This window comes from Hyla sarda, unplaced genomic scaffold (assembly GCF_029499605.1).
Source record: "Hyla sarda isolate aHylSar1 unplaced genomic scaffold, aHylSar1.hap1 scaffold_508, whole genome shotgun sequence".
In the NCBI taxonomy this organism is placed as follows: Eukaryota; Metazoa; Chordata; class Amphibia; order Anura; family Hylidae; genus Hyla; species Hyla sarda.
In genome coordinates, this window is record NW_026610519.1 from 161,540 (window position 1) to 179,125 (window position 17,586).

The 17,586-nt window shown below is 42.5% G+C and overlaps 1 non-coding gene and 1 pseudogene across 1 annotated transcript; both read right to left on the minus strand.

Annotated features, from left to right (window-relative positions):
- Window positions 1–1,665: 1,665 nt before the first annotated feature.
- Window positions 1,666–1,850, minus strand: LOC130337841 (U2 spliceosomal RNA). Its single transcript, XR_008878662.1, has one exon. It is a non-coding gene; the product is annotated as a U2 spliceosomal RNA (small nuclear RNA).
- An 8,764-nt stretch (window positions 1,851–10,614) lies between these two features.
- Window positions 10,615–10,790, minus strand: LOC130337830 (U2 spliceosomal RNA; annotated as a pseudogene).
- Window positions 10,791–17,586: the final 6,796 nt, after the last annotated feature.

Genomic DNA, 17,586 nt, shown 5'->3' on the forward strand with positions numbered 1-17,586 from the left:
TGTGTGGGTTAAACCCGGGTTATTTGACAACCTATGGCGGTGATGGTTCTGCTCAGGCAGAGCAGTGCTGATGCTCCTCATAAAGCTGTCGCTGCTGTGAAGGTTCTAGGTGACATCACAAATCCCTATGGTTACATACACAACAAAGCTGGGTTGTTGTTGTTTACACTCTGCAAGGCCTGTGGAAGTGAGTGACATCATAGCACTGTAGTTCTGAGGGTTCTAGATGGATGCAACAATCTCCTGTTGCTTCTATGAAGGCCATAATAGACGACATCACCAAACAGCTCCATAGTCACATACACAGCAAAGGAGAGATGTTGTTTACACCTAGTGATGTCAGTGGTATTGAGTGACATCACAGCACAGTGCTAAGGCTCCTGGGCCTGGACACAGCAGCGGCTGCAATATCTCAACGGAGAATACGTTTATATATATGTGTGTGTGTGCGCGTATATATATATATATATATATATATATATATATATATATTTCTCCGCCGAAATCACTTTTAAACCCATTTCCACCTTTTTTTCCCTTCTCTTCCTCTTACTTTTTTTTCACGTTTTTTTACGTTTTTCTCCTTTTCGCCTCTTTTCTGGGCGTATTATTCTTCTTTTTCTTCTTTTTTTTCGTCTAATGCATACCCCATCAGTGCAGCAATGCTTATTCAATACCGCCAGCAGATGGAGACACTGGGGGATAATTTTCTAAGGATTTATACTGATTTTTCCTGTCTGAATTTGTCGCACAGAAAGTTGCAGGCCAAATATGTGTGACATTTCTGCGACTTTAGCTTCTAGAGCATTTTTACAACATTATACATAGGTGCTGAATACATAAAAAGCGACTGTTCAGCGACAGACAAGTCGCATCGGCTGAAAGTAGGCCAGAATGTCAGTCCATGTTGGAGCAGGTTTAGATACAGTCTAAAGTATAGATCTCAAAGTCTGTGCACAGAATTTAGCAAGGGCCTCGCACCTTCTGATGCATCAGGTAGGTGCACAATAGCATACCCTAACCCTCTGTACTTTGGTCTATATTGATGCGGGACATAGACAGCCAGCTGATGACCAATCCATTAGTGCAATGGATGGCTGGAAGCATTTGTCTTTGCCTTTGCAATACCACAGAAGCAATGCATGGTCAATGTACAGCAATGACACACCTGTGTGAACAGCCAGGAGACCCCCCCCCCCCCCATGTTATGTTACATAGTTACATAGTTAGTACGGTCGAAAAAAGACATATGTCCATCAAGTTCAACCAGGGAATTAAGGGGTAGGGGTGTGGCGCGATATTGGGGAAGGGATGAGATTTTATATTTCTTCATAAGCATTAATCTTATTTTGTCAATTAGGAACATTCAGCACCTACCCGCTATCAAGGCAGCTGCCTATCATGTCATGCCCTACCTGCACAGGTGTGCTGGCTACTCAAATGATCCAATTAAGGAGGCCATTTAGTCAGCAGCAGCAGAAGTCCTGTGCCTGGACGCTCCAACAGCGGCCAGACACAAGCAGAAGCAGAAGCAGCAGAAGCAGCAGCAGCACCACCTTTTGTTTTTTGGCTGCAGCAGCAGCAAGGCCCACAGGGCTGGCTAGCTGGCTAGCCAGCAAGCAGGTAGCAATGAAAGTAGGAATCTTTCTTTTTAACCCTGTAAGGGGGTGGTGCACTGTACCCGAAGATACTGCCATATCGGGTCAATGCATAGGGCGACGGAAGCAAGCTTCGAAATCGGCCCCCGTTCTCAAAAATCCATTTAATATATGGTCCCCAGATAGGGGACGTATCAGATATTAAACTGATAAGAACAGATTTTTTTTTTTAGTTAACCCTCAGAACTCCATCGGAGCTCTAAGATCTTATTTGAGCTTGATTTTTTGTTCATCATCAGGAAAACCCGTTTTTCTTTATTTCTTTATCTCTTTTTTTTTTTTTTTTTTTAAACAATAAAAGAAACCATATTTAAAACATAAAAAAATTATCAAACCAAAACTAACCATACTATAATTCTATAATTTCTTAAAGAAAAATTACCCAAATGTCATTCCTCTTCTCCATGCAAAGACCATCAAGAAGTCTAAGAAACCACAAGTTATAGATCCACTCAGCATCTCACTTTTGGCTGGAATCGCCAGCCACGCTGGAACCTTGTATGTTTCCACAAATCTATCTATATCTGCGTGAAAGGAACAATAGACTTTATCCCTTGCTTCATTGACTTTGATTCCCAATCTTTCTTTCAGATTTCCCAAATCCTCGTCAAAGGCTTTTTTTTCTTTTTTTGACACACTCTTGAAGACAACATCAAGAGAGCCTCCATACTCTACCGATACATATTCTTCTTCATTTTCTTTCCTTTTCTTCTCCTCCATCACTTTCCTGGTTGGAGTTTCCTCCTCTTCAGGTTCTTCCCTCACATCAGTTTCCTCCTCCCTACTTCGTTTCATAACCTCCTTTTTCTTCTTCTTCTTCTTAGGACACATTACTGCCAGGTGTCCCTCATCACCACATAGATGACACTTTTTCTTCACCTTACATGCTTCTGGCTCATGGCCTTCTTCTTGGCATTTATAGCACCAAACAATATCACAAAAATCTTTCCTATGGCCATACCTTTTACACTTTCGACAAAAGTCGTCCATGCCTGAAAAGAACAGGTCCCCATTTACTGGGCCAATCTTAAAACGCCCTGGGGGATAAATTAGCTTTCCATCAGGTGTTTTCTGAAACTTCACTTGAAATTTCCACTTTGTCGTCCAAAGTCCATATTGATTATAGATCTTGCCTTTTGGCTTCACCTCCTCACAGAATCTAGAAAGGAACAGAACAATCTCTTCTTCTGTGATATACGGACTGTACATCCTCACAGTTATAAGTCTTTCCCGAGTCGGGAAATGGGGAGTAATCTCTACCCCTCCCAACTTAGGGTGCGACTTCCACAGCAATGCTTTATTGCAGAACACACCATAGTCCTCCTCCGAAACCAGAACCACATCATAGACTCCATTTCTTGGAAATTCCAGCATCGATAATATCTGGTCCTTCCTCAGCTCAAAAAACTGGAACAAAATCTCCTCCACCACGAAGAATAAACCTCTCTCCTTCTTTCCAGCATCCAAAAGAGTAATTCGGACTCCATTTCGTAGTCTGGCGTAGCTAGGTACACCTCCAGCAGGCTCTCCTTTCTTGCCAGCCTCCTCCATCGCAGAAAAAAAAACCTCCCCTACTGCAGGCAGGTAGGTAGGTAGGTGGTGATCGCTCCTCGTTGCCCGGGGACTAAGCCGCCACCCTGATGTCAGCAAGGGGGTTTAGTCCCACCATATAGATGGGACGATCCCCCAGGGAAAAGGAGCGGGTACCCCGGGCTCCTTCCAGCCAGATCAAGCAAGCATATTTTTTTTTTTTTTTTTTTTATTGAAAAGGAAATATACAATACATAACCAAGTAAATCATTCACAAAATTACATATTCATCTGAAAACACATGAATAACACATATTTGACATATACAATATATACAGGAAGCATGTCTTTACATGTACATATAACAAAAAGCTTTCCCTTCATGACTTTCCCTCAGAAAAAATAAATTGCAGCGGATTCTGTCCCTCCAACTGTCCCTTCATATCAAGATATAATCTGTAAGAAAAGAAAAAGAAAGACAAATAAGAATACAATCATAACCAGTGCTTCCATTTTTTGTGTTTCCAGATCCCCTCTGCATCATCAGAACCATAGTTTTTCCTATCACATAATACGTAAAGGTAAATTTTACCACGGATCATGCCCAGACACTCCTTCACACTTACTTCAGTTTGATTGAAAATCCTAATATTCCTTACATCCCACAGAACCTCTTTTACACAATTTACTATGAACCATAACACTCTTGCCTTCTCTCTCTCCACTGCACACAAACCAAACATCATCATATTAAAGGATAAGATTTCAATTCCAGTAAGATTTTTAATTAGACCAGACATTTTTCTCCACACAGACTTCGCATAACCACACTCCCACAACACATGTACATAATTCTCACATCCACCGCAACCATCCCTGGGACACACTTCACTGTCTACCAATCTCCTTCTCCTCTGAAATTCCCTTGTTGGCAGACACCCATGAGCTAACATCCAAGACAAGTCCTTTTGTTTATTTGTCAGTTCCTTGTGACTGACATTTTTCCACACTACCTTACAATCCTTCTCAGACAGACCTCCCACACATTCCACTGTTTCTCTCTGCTCCAACACTTTCATCACCTTCTTACTATCATTCCATTCAGTCACACATTCCAGATTATTTTTCCTGACACACCGCCCTATTCTCTGATAGAACCAAGGAACCTCAAAACTTACAGGTACCCTTAAGTCCCTTTTCATTAGCTTATATTTCAACAACACATTACCAGCCAAATACCTTACCATGCACCCAAACACACATTCCTTCTTACTTACAGCGAGACAAAAACTGACATACTTCACAGCCAGGAAAACTTCCACATTCATCATTCCTTTCCCACCATGCATTCTGCTTTTCACCACCTTCCCACGACTCAATTTCTCCATCCTTGAATTCCATAAGAAAACAAAGATCTGCCTGATAATTCTTGCCAGACACCTATCCGGTGGAGGAAACACATAATTAACATAAAGCAAAATAGGAATTATAACAGCTTTAATAACCAGAATCCTTCCCTCAATCGATAAAGTCCTTAAAGACCAGAAGTTTATTTTATTCCCCACCCTCCCCAAAACCCTCTCCCAACTTTCTTTCCCATACAAATCATTATCAAACACCACCCCAAGCACTTCCACACCCCCCTCTCTCACAGGCCACTCGCACAACCCACTCTCTCCCCACCCCTCAAAAAATTTACAACCACTCTTCCCAACATTAAGCTTAAACCCACTCATTAAACAGAAACACTCAATCAATAACTTAGCACGCCTTACCCCTGCCATTGACTTACATACAACAGTAACATCATCCATGTAACCAATCACTCGCATATCCTTCCCATGACTACCAGGTATTTCTATACCCCGCATCACCTTATCTCTCCTAATCATCCCCAACAAAGGCTCAATCATACAAATAAAAAGAATTGGCGACAGGGGACACCCCTGCCGCACTCCAGATTTTATACTCACCTCCCTACTCAGAAAACCATTGACCTGAATCTTACTATAAATGTCCCTATACAAACATTCAATCCACTTCACCATTCTGTCCGGCACATTCATCCTCCTCAAAACCCTAAACAATAAATCATGCACCACCCTATCATACGCTTTTTCAAAATCCACCGTAACAACAGCCACACCTTGCTTCCTAGTTTTACAGTCCCACAATACATCCCTCAGACCTAACAGACATTCAGAAATCCTACGATCAGGCACTGCACACATTTGCTCCTCACCTACCATACAATCAATCACATCCTTTAACCTATTCGCAATAACTTTAGCAATAATTTTGTAATCACAATTCAAGAGCGCTATAGGCCTCCAATTTTTAAGATCCCTCTTATCCCCTTTTTTAAACAATAACACAGTCACACTCTCACTCATACTTTTAGATAACTTCCCTCTCCTAAGTACTTCCTTACACACCTCCCATACATAATCCCCTAACATATCCCAAAACACAAGATAAAATTCCACAGGCAAACCATCACTCCCTGCCACCTTTCCTTTCTTCATCCCATTCACAGCATCCTCCACCTCACTCTTCCTCACATCCTCTTCCATAAAGAACCCATCAATTTCATCCAAACGCTTATCCACATATCCCAAACATTCCTCCTCTAGAGTCACGTCCCGCTCCTTCTCCGTGAATAAATCAGAATAAAACTTCCACACTTCCTCTAACACCTCATCCTTACCAAAGACCTCTACCCCATCATTCTTAAAAACACTCATCATCTCAGTTTTTTTACTGAATGCCTTTTTAAAGAAAAATTTGCTACATTTCTCATCCTTCTCTTTCACTTCAACCCTAGCCTGTGCAATAATCTTCCTTCCATTCCTCTCCAGACACTCATTCACACTTCCACGAGCTTCCTCAATCTCCTTCTCAACACTCATCCCCAAACGCCTCAATTCATACAAATACTCTAACCTTCTTTGCCATCTCTCATACTCTTCTCTATCTTTCCTCCCTTTCTCACACCCTTTTTTAATAAAAAACCTTTTAGTCTCTAACTTCACCCACTCCCACCACTCAACCACACTATAAAATGCATCCTTCCTCAACACCCATCCATCAAAACGCTCCCTATATTCTTGTAATACACATTCATTATCCAATAAAGACACATTCAACTTCCAAACACCCTTTCCATACTCACTTACACCACCACCTTTTACCACACACTCAATCCAGGCATGATCCGTGAACGGTAACCTCCTCCGTCTGAAATTAGAAACAGACATTAGTTTTGAGACAAAAATGAAATCAATACGCGAACTTGTATTGTTAGAAAAATATGTATAACCGATAGTACCATCATTATGGGCAACAAAGGAATCCTTTAACCCAAATAAATTTACAATCTCTTTAAGCTGCTTACTAGTACTGTCTAAACCAGACCCACCACCCACCGTAGTACTACTCCTATCCCCCTCTGTTATTATACAATTGAAATCCCCTATAAGGAACACATCATCCCTCCCACTCAAAAAGAAATATAATTTCTCAAACACCTCCCCTCTTTCCTTCCTCCCAGTTGGAGCATAAACATTAATTACTTTATATGTGAAACCCCTGAAAATAAAATGCACTAATAATACCCTACCCGGAACAATATGGACAACTTTTTTAACAACAAACTCATTACTTTTGAACAAAATCCCCACCCCCGAATTACGTTCCATTGAACCAGACCATACCGATTGCCCATAAGGCCAGGAGATATTTGGCTCCCCATCCAAGCAGCACTCCTGGAGACCTAAAACATCAAAAGAATATCCAGAAAGTAAATCAAAAATGGCGGATCTCCTTTCTAAAGATCTAATACTGCGGACATTTAGAGAACCAATTGTTAAACTCATTCAAACATTTGAAGGAAAAAAAGGAAATACAAAATCAAGCATTATCAAAAGGAGGCCTAGCCTTTCCCCGACCTCTACCCTTATTTTTTGCCTCCCCTTCCTTAAACTTAAGAGTCTTTGTCAATTTTTTGACTGAACATTCCTCCAAATAACCTGTGCCCAGGGAGGATAAAGAGGAGTCAGAATCAATCTGACATGACGACCCTCCACCTGCCTCCTCCCTTCCCGGGCTAGGAAAGTCCTCAATCCTTTGACTCTGAGGAGTCGGACAGTCATCCTCCGATTCTTCCACCGGCATCTTTCTCTTCAAGGATTCTTTGTCCACAGTCATCTCCTCTGGGGGATCAGAGGCCTCCGAAACAGATGCCCCCGAAACAGATTCCGCCTTCTCCCCCTCTGCCACCAAAGCATCCGGAACAGACCTAGAAATGGAAGGAAAAACAGGGGCAGACTCTGCTTCACTGGTCAGCACGCTAACCTCTGCATCGCCTGCCCTGGCAGCATTGGAGTCCTCAGGAACTGTCCCACCTCGAAGAGCCATTGCATATGATCGGGGTGCCCCGGACTGGTAAGTGGGGCAACTCCTAGCCAGGTGATCCGAAGAACCACAGAAATGACACTTGCGTTTCTCGGGACAGTCTGCAGTGCGGTGATCAGGCTTGTGGCAGTTCCTGCAAACTTGCCCGGTTGTACAGTTCTCTCTGGTATGACCAAAGCAAAAACAGTCCCGGCAAAAACTTGGCATCCCCGGGTAGTGCAGAAACCCCCTGTTGTTCCCTATCGCAAAGTTCTGCGGGGGGTGACAAAAACCTTCAGCACCACCCTCGGGGGCAGGCCTAAACTCCACCCAAAAACGTCTCATGCCTGTGAAAGTCCCCAGGATGTTATTTTTCCTCTCCGCACCAGAAACAGACACACAATACCTTCTTAGAAAGGTCTGGATCTCCTCATCCCGCACAAAAGGGTTGTACATATGCACTACCACTGGAACTTTCTTAGGCCGAGCCTCGCAGGAAATGAATCGGATCCCTTGTAGGTCAGGGTGAGAAGCATTCTCCTTACTCCGGTAGAGACAGGTACGGAGATCATCCAGGTTGTAGAAGGTCACGTCAAAGAATCCTTGGCTGGGAAAGACCTGGACACAGAAGATGGAAGCATGCGGCATCCTCAGCACTCCCTCCACGACCTTCTGCTGGACATGCAAAATCCCGTAGGCACTCCTCTTTTCCTCCTCGATAAACAGCCGTACTGTATTAGGAGCGTTCGGCGCATTAGCCATCCTCTCCGGCAGACCCGTCCTCCGATGATCACCTTCCCGTTATCCTGGGACTAAGCCCTCTCCCCAATAGCAGCAGGTGGGTGAAGCCCAGGCAATAAACCTGGGCGATCCCACAAGGCCGAGGAGAGGGGTACCCGAATACCTTAGGGCAAGACACTTGATCTTAGCCAAAAGGCCGAGAAGCGATAACCGTGAAAGGGGCGGGCCCAACAAGGTCCCCTTCATGGGCACTATCACTGCTTGCTGTCAGGGAGGCTGCCAGACAATTTTCCATGCACACTCTGGGCTGGGGGGCAGTCAACCACCAGTACACACAGCAGAACCTAAACCCATACCATTATTGCTAAGCAGCAAGACAGGGGCCCATTGCACTCCCACGGGGCCTTTTTAAATGCAATCCATAACCCGGATTTGCCAGGAACCCTTCTTACTCCTCCTACTTGCATGTGACACTGGGCTTAGGATCTGCATAGGAAACACACACACAAGCACACACCTACCTTTGTTGCCTGCAGATGCCTCCTTGGCTGTCCCCAAACGGTATCAAACCAACACCCACGGGAAGCTGTAAGCATAGAGGACATGCCTGCACCCCATTGGACTTACCTGTGTGGGTTAAACCCGGGTTATTTGACAACCTATGGCGGTGATGGTTCTGCTCAGGCAGAGCAGTGCTGATGCTCCTCATAAAGCTGTCGCTGCTGTGAAGGTTCTAGGTGACATCACAAATCCCTATGGTTACATACACAACAAAGCTGGGTTGTTGTTGTTTACACTCTGCAAGGCCTGTGGAAGTGAGTGACATCATAGCACTGTAGTTCTGAGGGTTCTAGATGGATGCAACAATCTCCTGTTGCTTCTATGAAGGCCATAATAGATGACATCACCAAACAGCTCCATAGTCACATACACAGCAAAGGAGAGATGTTGTTTACACCTAGTGATGTCAGTGGTATTGAGTGAAATCACAGCACAGTGCTAAGGCTCCTGGGCCTGGACACAGCAGCGGCTGCAATATCTCAACGGAGAATACGTTTATATATATGTGTGTGTGTGCGCGTATATATATATATATATATATATATATATATATATATATATTTCTCCGCCGAAATCACTTTTAAACCCATTTCCACCTTTTTTTCCCTTCTCTTCCTCTTACTTTTTTTTCAAGTTTTTTTACGTTTTTCTCCTTTTCGCCTCTTTTCTGGGCGTATTATTCTTCTTTTTCTTCTTTTTTTTCGTCTAATGCATACCCCATCAGTGCAGCAATGCTTATTCAATACCGCCAGCAGATGGAGACACTGGGGGATAATTTTCTAAGGATTTATACTGATTTTTCCTGTCTGAATTTGTCGCACAGAAAGTTGCAGGCCAAATATGTGTGACATTTCTGCGACTTTAGCTTCTAGAGCATTTTTACAACATTATACATAGGTGCTGAATACATAAAAAGCGACTGTTCAGCGGCAGACAAGTCGCATCGGCTGAAAGTAGGCCAGAATGTCAGTCCATGTTGGAGCAGGTTTAGATACAGTCTAAAGTATAGATCTCAAAGTCTGTGCACAGAATTTAGCAAGGGCCTCGCACCTTCTGATGCATCAGGTAGGTGCACAATAGCATAGCCTAACCCTCTGTACTTTGGTCTATATTGATGCGGGACATAGACAGCCAGCTGATGACCAATCCATTAGTGCAATGGATGGCTGGAAGCATTTGTCTTTGCCTTTGCAATACCACAGAAGCAATGCATGGTCAATGTACAGCAATGACACACCTGTGTGAACAGCCAGGAGACCCCCCCCCCCCATGTTATGTTACATAGTTACATAGTTAGTACGGTCGAAAAAAGACATATGTCCATCAAGTTCAACCAGGGAATTAAGGGGTAGGGGTGTGGCGCGATATTGGGGAAGGGATGAGATTTTATATTTCTTCATAAGCATTAATCTTATTTTGTCAATTAGGAACATTCAGCACCCACCCGCTATCAAGGCAGCTGCCTATCATGTCATGCCCTACCTGCACAGGTGTGCTGGCTACTCAAATGATCCAATTACGGAGGCCATTTAGTCAGCAGCAGCAGAAGTCCTGTGCCTGGACGCTCCAACAGCGGCCAGACACAAGCAGAAGCAGAAGCAGCAGAAGCAGCAGCAGCACCACCTTTTGTTTTTTGGCTGCAGCAGCAGCAAGGCCCACAGGGCTGGCTAGCTGGCTAGCCAGCAAGCAGGTAGCAATGAAAGTAGGAATCTTTCTTTTTAACCCTGTAAGGGGGTGGTGCACTGTACCCGAAGATACTGCCATATCGGGTCAATGCATAGGGCGACGGAAGCAAGCTTCGAAATCAGCCCCCGTTCTCAAAAATCCATTTAATATATGGTCCCCAGATAGGGGACGTATCAGATATTAAACTGATAAGAACAGATTTTTTACTTTTAGATATAATATTCTTAGACTAAAAGACCTTACGCAGTCCAGATTACACTTAGTCTGCTAAAAGCATATTCCACAGATGTAGATTCCAAAGACTTTTAGCCACTTTGTGACCTAATCTTTTTTTATCCAATAAATAGAAAACATACATCTCACTAAGAGCTAGGCGAACACAATTTTTAGAGGTAATAGTGTCTCTTTTAAAAAGAAGAATATTCCTCGTCTTCCATAGTGCAATTTTAATACAATTTATACTAATCCACAAAACCCGAGACTTCTCCACAGATAAAACATTATAAAATCCATATAAAATAACTTCATGATTTAAAAAATTAAGATCAGAAATGAATTTTAGTAAGGGTCCTATCAAATGCCATATCTCTTGGGCGTAAAAACAGTTCCAAAAAAGGTGTAAAACTGTTTCCTCACTAGGACACCCCATTCTCGGGCACTTTGCACTACGACACAATCCTCTTCTGTGTTGGAATTCTCTGGTAGGCAAACATTGATGTGCTATCTGCCAGGCCAGATCTTTTAAGTCATTAGATAAGAATCCCATATTCACCATCCTCCAAACTCTTAGAGATTTCTCAGTGGAATAATTAGATATTAAGCAAATCTGTTCTATCTTCCTGATTTCAGGAACTAATTTTCGTGCATTACTACAAATTTCTTGACTAAAATTAGCAATGCCATAAATACGAATAATCTTTTCTAAAACCACATAGTGCGCTGGGGGAATAAATAAGATTGGGGACGTTAAAGGTAAGGTTATCCACTTTCTTTTTCTAAAAATGTGACCTGCAGCATATTTTAAAAAATAAGACCAATAACAGTTTCTTTGCAAGCCATTAAAACACATAGAAAAAAAGTGAACATATAAAAACCTTTTTAAATCAGGCACATCCTTACCCCCCAATTTCTTTGTCTTCATCATTACATCTCTCCTGAGTTTATCCATTTTAGACCCCCATAAAAAATGAAAGCAAATCTTGTTTAAAAACTTTAAGGTGCGTTCACTCGGTGGGAAAACCAAGCTTAAATAAAGCATGATAGGTAGCAACAAAGCTTTCATTATCAGTACTTTTCCTTCTATTGTTAATTTCCTCATTTTCCAAAAACTTATTTTCTTTTGCACTTTCTCTTTGACGATGGACCAGCTTTCCTCTCCATTATTTTCATTGTCAAAGATGACACCCAAGATTTTGATTTTATCATATTGCACATTCACCTCCGTATTGCCCCAATTCCCTATTGCAAAGCAATCACATTTATTTTTATTTAATTTGAAGCCAGAGCCCTCACAAAAAAATTCTGTCTGTCTGATAGCACGTTTCAGGGATGGTTCATCTGAACATAGAATATTAACATCATCCATGTATGCTATCGTCTTTACGCTCTGTCCTCCACTTCCAGGGATTGGCACTCCTCTAATGAGCTTATCTTTTCTCAAAACATTCAACAGAGGTTCTATTGCACATATGAAAAGAATGGGTGATAGGGGGCACCCCTGTTTCACCCCAGACTGTAAACATACCTCTTGGGATAAAAAACCGTTAATTAAAATACGACTAAAACAGTTTTTATATAAAAGTGCAATTTTTCCAACAATAAAATCAGGAAAATTCATTTTCTTTAAAACCAACCATAAAAAATCATGAGAAACACGGTCATAAGCCTTTTGAAAATCCAAGGATAAAATTGCCAATTTCTGATCACATTGTTTCTGATACCATAAAACATCTTTTACAAGGTTTAGATGATCACTTATTTTCCTTCCAGGTACTCCGCATACTTGGTCACTGTGTATAACCTTAGCAATTACCTGCTTGAGCCTATTTGCTAAAATTTTTGCTAAAACCTTATAGTCTGTATTTAGCAGGGTAATAGGCCTCCAATTTTCTAATTTAGAGATGTCTCCTTTTTTAAAAATCAGAGTAACAACACCATCTCTCCAGGACGCAGGTAAAATCTCAGATTTAAAAGCACAGTTAAAAATACCTAAAAGATCATCTTTTAAAATGGACCAAAAACACAGATAAAATTCAACTGGCAACCCATCCGAACCAGGTGTTTTACCATTTAAAAAACTCTTAAAAGTGCTTAAAAGTTCAGGTAAAAAGATTTCATCACAAAGGCTCTCTTGGTCAGTTTTGTCAAGTTTTGAATCCAAGGTATCTAAAACATCATTAGTAAAGGAAATATCAATATCTTTTTTATTAAAAAGCTCCTGATAAAATACTTGTGCTTCTCGCAACATCTCTTCATTAGTTATCTTCCCTTCTATTACAGATATCATTTCTTTCTTTCCCACCACCTTCTTAAAAAAGAATCTCGAACACTTTTCATCATTCTCCAGACATTGCACCTTGCTGTTAAAAATCATTTCTTTTCCTTTTTGACTAATGGCATTTTTTATTTCATTCTTTGTCTGAGCAATAACATCATCCATCTCAAGCCCGGCTTGCTTTAGTTTATAATATGTTTGGATTTTAGTGTTTAACATTTTAAACCATAACTTTTTCTCCTTAGCCTTTTGGATGCCCACACGGATAAAAAACAGTTTGGTCCACTTTTTAACATCCTCCCACCAATCCAAAATATTTTTATATTGGGATTGACGCAATCTCCATTTGTTATAAGCAGCAATAAAATCATTTTTTGTTTTCATGTCCTCTAATAAAGTAGTGTTGAGCTTCCAAACGCCTTTGCCTTTCTCTAGGCCAGGTAAAGTGACATGTGCATATAATAACTTATGATCAGAGAAAATATTCGATAAAAGAGAAACATCAACTAGATTAAAACTTTCCGATAAAAAAATAAAATCAATCCTGGATTTGCAGACATTATTTTCCCATGTGTAACCAGGGTCGTCTGGGTATTTTCTCCTCCAGACATCGGTAAAGTTAAAATCCTCAGTCATACTCTTAATCTGTTTCTCTGTTTTATCCACTCTGACATGCACACTTCCACTCTCACGATGATCACCACTCATACAACAATTAAAATCTCCAGCCATTAAAATAGGTGTTGAACCTGGGATAAAAGCCTGAATATCATTAATCAAGTCGGCTCTCTCATTTTTTTCAGGAGAAGCATAGATGTTAAAAAGCTTAATCTCCGAGCCATTGTACTTAATATTAACTAATAGCGCTCTACCAGGTATAATTTCTAAGAAGGACAAAACTTGTACATCTGAACCTCTAAACAAGATCCCAACACCTGAAGATCTGTTCAGATTGTCACCCGACCAGACCGATGGTCCCAAAGTCCAGCTACGACAAAGGTCCTCATAATTTGGACTATGTTCAATTCCACATTCTTGTAAAAAGAACAGAGAACAGTCCAAGGTCTCTAAAAAACTAAACAAAGCAGCCCTTCTCGTAGGGCTCTTTAGACCTCTCACATTAAGAGAGGAGCACTTTAAGGAAGCTATTCGCTACTGGAGTTTGAGTCCGATATGAAACCCACAGGTGACTCCGGGCTTTCGAACTCTTTGATATTTTTTGGATCGGACGCTGATCTTATAGAAGGCCTCCATGCATGTTGACTGTCCTCACATTCGTCTGAGCTTTTTTTGACAGGCCGTTTAATGCCAAGTTGTGGCTCATCTCCAAGTTCCTTCTTCCGCTTGATCTCCTTCACGCCAACCTCCATGGCTTCACTGCTCACTAGTGACCCTCCACCACCAGAACCCTCCACAGAAGGTCTCCCCTCTGTCTCAGGCACAGCAGAAAGGTCCATAAGCTCCGCCACGACATGAGAAGTTACAGCCGGCTTTTCTGAAGGCGCCTCAGACCGCTGGGGTGCTTTCGCAGGTGGTACTTCAGCTTGCACTACACCCACTCTCCCCGCTACACGGTCAGCCCACGATCTAGCTACACTGGAACGGAGACTGCAATCTTTAAAGGCATGGCCTTCTTCACCACAAATGTTGCAGACGATTTTAGCACAGTCCTTAGAAACATGGCCTTCTTGATTGCACCGACCACAGCGAACTGTAGTGTCCGTGCAAACTTCCATAGTATGTCCGAATTTCTTACATTTCCTACAAAAAGTAGGCATCTCGGGATAAAACAAATAGCCCTTATCCCGACCGATAGAAAAGTTGGAGGGTGGATGACACAACCCTCCAATGCCAGTAGCATCCTCTTTCATTTTCACAAAAAACTTATGTTTCCCCGTCCATAGGTCTTCTGAATTCATCACCTTATGGGAATACTTAACAGAACTGCAGTATTTCCCCAAAAAGAGCTCAATATGGGACACAGTCACAAAGGGATTGTGCATACACACAACTAGAGGAATATCGCCTCCAGTATACAACACTGTGACCGTGATCCCATCAAGCTCAGCAAGGTCTTGATTGCTTTTCAGCTTCTCAAAAAGATTCTGGCATGCATAAGCAGAGTCCAGAGTTAGGATGAAGCTGCCCTTCCGAGGATCTCTGAGACAGACGATGTTCTCTTTCTTCACCCCAAGAAGCTTGTAGAGAGTTTCTTTCACAAAATAAGAAAGTTGGACGAGTTCTTGTTTGTCTTCATCAACATCAAAGCGAAAGGAAAAACGAATCCGCGTTTCACCGGATGTAAGGTAACGGATGCGAACACCCATCTTGTCGATCGCCTTTTCGGTTCCTCGTAGCAGCCCCCCTTGAAAAAGGTAGGACAAACTCCCAGGATCCTCCTGACCAGACACTTGATCTAGCCAAAAGGCCGAGAAGCGATAACCGTGAAAGGGGCGGGCCCAACAAGGTGCCCTTCATGGGCACTATCACTGCTTGCTGTCAGGGAGGCTGCCAGACAATTTTCCATGCACACTCTGGGCTGGGGGGCAGTCAACCACCAGTACACACAGCAGAACCTAAACCCATACCATTATTGCTAAGCAGCAAGACAGGGGCCCATTGCACTCCCACGGGGCCTTTTTAAATGCAATCCATAACCCGGATTTGCCAGGAACCCTTCTTACTCCTCCTACTTGCATGTGACACTGGGCTTAGGATCTGCATAGGAAACACACACACAAGCACACACCTACCTTTGTTGCCTGCAGATGCCTCCTTGGCTGTCCCCAAACGGTATCAAACCAACACCCACGGGAAGCTGTAAGCATAGAGGACATGCCTGCACCCCATTGGACTTACCTGTGTGGGTTAAACCCGGGTTATTTGACAACCTATGGCGGTGATGGTTCTGCTCAGGCAGAGCAGTGCTGATGCTCCTCATAAAGCTGTCGCTGCTGTGAAGGTTCTAGGTGACATCACAAATCCCTATGGTTACATACACAACAAAGCTGGGTTGTTGTTGTTTACACTCTGCAAGGCCTGTGGAAGTGAGTGACATCATAGCACTGTAGTTCTGAGGGTTCTAGATGGATGCAACAATCTCCTGTTGCTTCTATGAAGGCCATAATAGACGACATCACCAAACAGCTCCATAGTCACATACACAGCAAAGGAGAGATGTTGTTTACACCTAGTGATGTCAGTGGTATTGAGTGACATCACAGCACAGTGCTAAGGCTCCTGGGCCTGGACACAGCAGCGGCTGCAATATCTCAACGGAGAATACGTTTATATATATGTGTGTGTGTGCGCGTATATATATATATATATATATATATATATATATATATATATATATATTTATCCGCCGAAATCACTTTTAAACCCATTTCCACCTTTTTTTCCCTTCTCTTCCTCTTACTTTTTTTTCAAGTTTTTTTACGTTTTTCTCCTTTTCGCCTCTTTTCTGGGCGTATTATTCTTCTTTTTTTTCGTCTAATGCATACCCCATCAGTGCAGCAATGCTTATTCAATACCGCCAGCAGATGGAGACACTGGGGGATAATTTTCTAAGGATTTATACTGATTTTTCCTGTCTGAATTTGTCGCACAGAAAGTTGCAGGCCAAATATGTGTGACATTTCTGCGACTTTAGCTTCTAGAGCATTTTTACAACATTATACATAGGTGCTGAATACATAAAAAGCGACTGTTCAGCGACAGACAAGTCGCATCGGCTGAAAGTAGGCCAGAATGTCAGTCCATGTTGGAGCAGGTTTAGATACAGTCTAAAGTATAGATCTCAAAGTCTGTGCACAGAATTTAGCAAGGGCCTCGCACCTTCTGATGCATCAGGTAGGTGCACAATAGCATAGCCTAACCCTCTGTACTTTGGTCTATATTGATGCGGGACATAGACAGCCAGCTGATGACCAATCCATTAGTGCAATGGATGGCTGGAAGCATTTGTCTTTGCCTTTGCAATACCACAGAAGCAATGCATGGTCAATGTACAGCAATGACACACCTGTGTGAACAGCCAGGAGACCCCCCCCCCCCCCATGTTATGTTACATAGTTACATAGTTAGTACGGTCGAAAAAAGACATATGTCCATCAAGTTCAACCAGGGAATTAAGGGGTAGGGGTGTGGCGCGATATTGGGGAAGGGATGAGATTTTATATTTCTTCATAAGCATTAATCTTATTTTGTCAATTAGGAACATTCAGCACCCACCCGCTATCAAGGCAGCTGCCTATCATGTCATGCCCTACCTGCACAGGTGTGCTGGCTACTCAAATGATCCAATTAAGGAGGCCATTTAGTCAGCAGCAGCAGAAGTCCTGTGCCTGGACGCTCCAACAGCGGCCAGACACAAGCAGAAGCAGAAGCAGCAGAAGCAGCAGCAGCACCACCTTTTGTTTTTTGGCTGCAGCAGCAGCAAGGCCCACAGGGCTGGCTAGCTGGCTAGCCAGCAAGCAGGTAGCAATGAAAGTAGGAATCTTTCTTTTTAACCCTGTAAGG